This window comes from Panicum hallii, chromosome 6 (assembly GCF_002211085.1).
Source record: "Panicum hallii strain FIL2 chromosome 6, PHallii_v3.1, whole genome shotgun sequence".
Lineage (NCBI taxonomy): Eukaryota > Viridiplantae > Streptophyta > Magnoliopsida > Poales > Poaceae > Panicum > Panicum hallii.
This window is the reverse complement of record NC_038047.1, coordinates 12,431,802-12,436,698: the sequence shown is the minus strand read 5'-3', so window position 1 is coordinate 12,436,698 and position 4,897 is coordinate 12,431,802. Positions and strand designations below refer to the sequence as shown.

The 4,897-nt window shown below is 46.1% G+C and overlaps 1 non-coding gene across 1 annotated transcript; it reads right to left on the bottom strand.

Moving 5' to 3' along the window:
• Positions 1–2,431: 2,431 nt before the first annotated feature.
• On the bottom strand, positions 2,432–2,538 carry LOC112898624. Its single transcript, XR_003229886.1, has one exon. It is a non-coding gene; the product is annotated as a small nucleolar RNA R71 (small nucleolar RNA).
• Positions 2,539–4,897: the final 2,359 nt, after the last annotated feature.

The window sequence follows — 4,897 nt, the reverse complement described above, 5'->3', positions numbered from 1 at the left end:
AGACGCAAGGGAGGCTTCACAGTCCCGGGGCGACCTCTTGCAGGAGGATGCGACCAAGACCCGGGAAAGCCGGATGGTGCTGTGGCTCCTAGTTCTGTTTTAGTAGACCGGTGTCTCATCGTTTAGTTGGCTGATCCTCGACTGGCTTTGATTCGAGTGGGTCCAAGTGTACAACCCCTGTAGGGTGAAAACTATATTTATAGTCGCGTCCTTGGTCATGGACAACCCTACTCTTCTGTTGCTCTTATTAGTTAGTGATACTCAAGATTTCGACCTCCCTCTAGAGATGACTTCCTACTTGGGGCAGTTGAGATGCGAGGAGAGGGAGTCCTCGCATCGATTTGGTGGTTTTGGAAGGTGTGTGTTGGACCGGGAGTCTGGAATGCCGGAAAGGCCCGAGTTCGGAGTTTGGATGACATTATACAAGCTGTTGTGCATGAATAGGAAACCCCAACTGAATCCCTTGAAGTTTTGTTATACCTTAGTATAGTCCACTTTAAAGCTTGCATTCGGATGATGACGTGAACCTATCCAATACCTTGGGGATAGCCTGGCACGATGCAGGATCCGAACCGGAGTTCGACCCCAACGATGACGGTTGGTACAATTGAAGCCCGTGCTACGCTCGAGATGCCTATGGAGGAGATTTCAGAAGATGAAGGATGGCCAGAAGCCTAGCTATCGCTTTCCATTTTCTGTTTGTTCGCTCTAGCTGAGAGGCTTGTAATGAATCCCGTACAACAAATCCTATGGATTTATGTAATAATTAAACCCGTGTTTGACCTTATGCGAAGTTTGACGATGATATTATGATTGGAATGAGTTCTGTACGTGATAGCGCTTGATCCAGGGACTATCACAACGACACAGGGAGTTGGATTCTCGATTTGGAAATCCGGTCATTTCATTGGACATGGCTTTGTATTCAACTCGTCGGTACCCTGATCATAATATAGAGTTGATTCATGGTTATCCTACTATCCCGAGAGTATGCTTTGTGATGTCTTACACTCCCTTAAGTTATATGATCATGTTTAGTTTAATTTTAAGTATCAACATTGGTTTGGTATGTTTTCGGGCTTGCTCTAGTTCTATGCGTGTTCATCATCATGGTGGGGAGTTCTGGAGGGGCTAGAGTAGTGATCTTGTGCACGAGCGTGGTGCTCTGGGCATAAGGGATCTATCGAACATGACTGCATCTCACGGTCTATTGGGGTCGGCGGCAGGTGGTGATAGCCATGTCCATCCTTTGTAGTCCCCCACGTTCAGATGTGGTGTAGGAGTCTAAAGTGCTATTCCAGGTTGTTGGCATACTAGTACTGGGTAATCTCCCCGTAATGTTGGATGCTTAATGCTAATTCTAACCATGTGTCGTATGACCCTTGCTTCCTTGAGTAGATATCACTAGGACTCTCTTTTATGCTTATGCTCCCGCTAACCTTTGGTTTATTTATTATTCTTTATTCATGAGATTGGCTTGTGTGTGTGTCATATTACCCTTATACTTCATTTATCATAACTTACCCCTATTTGAGTTGTAGTCTATCGCTTAAGGTTATTGTTCTGAATATGTACCTAGTAAAACTCTTTTACACCATGCCATCCTATGGGAAAATATAAATAACGATACTCGAATACTCATCCGGGTGAAATGCTACAACGGTATATCCGTGTGCTTGCGGATTTATTCTGTAAACGTTAATACATACCATCACGCTATTTCTAACGCCGTTGCCTAGGACTGACAATCCCGGTGATGATGTTAAGAAATACCAACAAGCATTTCTGGCGCTGTTGCTGGGGATGGCATTGGTTAAAAGAATTTACTAATACATACTCTTACAATGTGTTTAAGAAATAGCTATAGCTTATACAGGCTAACATTGCTTTTGTTTTCTCCTGCTGGATGAAAACAGGGTAGTGTATGACTGGTTTCTCCTTGCCGACAAACTTCGTTGAAAATCCAGAGAAGCTTGTGAGAAGAGTCCGACCTCACGTCATTCCTCCTCAAATTGTTCTCTCGGCAACCGAACCAGTCGTTCAAGCACCATCTGCGCCTAAGCCTATGGCCGAGAAGACTCTTCGCGACTTTTCCATCCCCTCCGCCACCAATGTGGCTACTGGACCCAACATAAACATCAGGGTTGTGAACTTCGGACTCAAATCCAGCCTTATCAACATGGTATAGGCTAGCCCATTCTGTGGAAAGCCGAACGAGGACACCAACGCTCATTTGCAGAACTTCCTTGATCTCTGTGAGACCATAGTCATATGGAGCGTCACGGCAGATGCAATCAGGCTCCGTCCGTTTCCTTTCTCCCTCTTGGGGAAGGCGAAATAGTGGTTCTACAAGAACAAGGAAGCCATTAGCACATGGGACAAATGTTCCACGGCGTTCCTCGCGAAATTCTTTCCGCTAGGCAAAACTAATGCCCTTCATGGTAAGATTTCCGGTTTCCAGCAGATAGGGATGGAATCCATCCTGGAAGCTTGGGAGAGACTGCAAGAGTACATCCTCGCCTGTCCTCATCATGGGATGGACAGTTGGCTCATCCTCCAAAGCTTCTACAATGGGCTAAAGCTGATATCTCGAGCACATATTGATGCTGCTACTGGAGAAGCCTTTCTCGATCTCACGATTACCAAGGCCACGGCCTTGATCGAGAAGATGGTCTCCAATCAAGGGTGGAGTGAAGAAAACCTCCAACCCTGAACTAATGGCATGCACACCGTCAAGGAGACGGACATGCTTACTGCAAAGATGGATCTCCTACTCAAGCGCTTGGACGAGAGGGCAGAGAACAAGAAACAGATATACAACTCCGTCCAAGCTATTGACTCACACTCCGTGTGCGAGGTCTGCGGCAATGGTGGACACTCGGGAAATGGCTGCCCCGAGACCCGTGAAGAAGTGGCTTACATGAACAACAACAACAACGGGTATCCCCCATCAGGAGGTCAAGGGTGGAATCCATCACGTCCACCATATCAAGGAGGTAAAAATTTCAATTCAAATTAGAATTCAAATTTCAATTTAAACCAACCTTCCATGAAAGATCTTGTTCTTGGCCAAGCTAAAATCAATGAATATTTAAATAAAAATCTTGCTGCCAATGATAAAACTTTGGAAAGCTTAAACATAAAAATTGAAAACTTATCTTCCGCTCTTAAAAATCAACTGAGCTTTAATAAAATGATCGAAACCCAACTTGCCCAGGTTGCTGCCTCTGTTCCTGCTTCTGAGGATGGGAAGATCCCGGGGCAACTAGAGGCTCCCTTGGAGAATGTGAGCATGGTGTCCACCAGATGGGGTAACCCATCTCGGAGGCCATCATGCACTAACTATGTAGGAACACCCACGCACCATAGGATGAATGCATGGGAAGGACAAACGGCAGTAAGGCAAGGAGACCTAGGAGTTCCCATGATTAGCTGATCAATCTATGACTGCTACTATGATCAGGCCCTCTGCAACTTTGGGGCAAGCGTGAACATCATGCCCAAGGTAATATTTGAACAACGAAAATATCCTGCTTTGTCTCCAACCCGGATGTGTTTGCAGCTCACCGATTCGACCATTCGATATCCCGAAGGGATAGTCGAGAACCTTCTAGTGCGAGTGAAGAACTCCTTTATCCTCGCCGACTTCGTGGTCCTCAACATGGAGAGCGACTTGGGCGTGCAACTTATCCCTTGGCGACCCTTCCTATGGGACGCCAAGGCAAGGATAGATGTCGGGACCGGAGAAATCCGTTTCCACATCGGAGTGGACAACATGCGCTTCAAATTCCAACACAGGGACAAGCAAAGCTTTGTGATTCATCAGGATCACGATGGGAGTGGAATATGGGGAGAATCACTCTCCCAACCCAAAGAACCACCAACCACGCCAGCAAGAAGAAAGAAAACAAAGAAGGTGTGGTGGAAGATGGAGGGTGCATGGTAAATTCTCACCCATGAAAAGACTTGCCCGTCAGACTTTAAACGACAAGCCTTTGCTGAAGGTAAATCGGTAGTTATCTCATATTTGGATTTTTCAAAATTTGCCTTTTCCCATCATTTGAATTTCTCATTGCATATTTGATTTTTTTTCCAACACTCTCTTGCATGCTGGAATTTTTCTAGCCATTTTCCTTTTCACAAAAATCCTGAAAAATATTTCTGAGCACAAAAACCCTTTGAAAAATATTTTTGAACATCTTTTTGAAGCAAAGTTTTGCTGGGCACCAAAGCATCAAAGCAAGAGAACTGTTGGGGAGTAGTGGGCCTCGGCTGTCAGCCAGAGGAGCCACCCAGGGTTCGGCTGAACCCTGGGATCGACCGACCCATGCCTAACGGCTCTTGGGCCCCACTTCCTCCAAAGGCTACTAGCCGTTGTGCCTGGCACCTCCTCGGGTGTTTCGTGACTGAGCTCTTTAAATAGAGGCCGAGGGGTGGGTATTGAGCATCCATTCAACATTTCACTCACTCACTCCCTCTCACACTCTTTGTTCTCGGGTTTCATTGGTTTTGTGCTCAAGTTCAAGTGCAAGAAACCTCTCTTTCTTAATTCTTTGCTGCAAGAGTAATCACAACTTGGAGGGGCAACTTCGGGTAAGCATTTTCCATTCAATTTCATTAACATAACTCGCTCCAAGTTGTTTGTGTTCGTTCTTGTTCTCCAAGCCTCGACCATGAAGGGAATGGGTCGGAAGCTCTCCGGTGCATTGAAGAAGATGACGGGCACGAGCTCATCTTGTTCTTGTGGTAGCTCAAGCTTTCGTCATACTCCGGAACCGACACCAAGCCCAAGCATGATGGACTACAAAGTGGAGCAAGAACAACACACCGAAGAGCAAGCCGAACCACAAGCCGAGGACATGGAGATGGACGACGATGACGCACCTTATCTCGACTT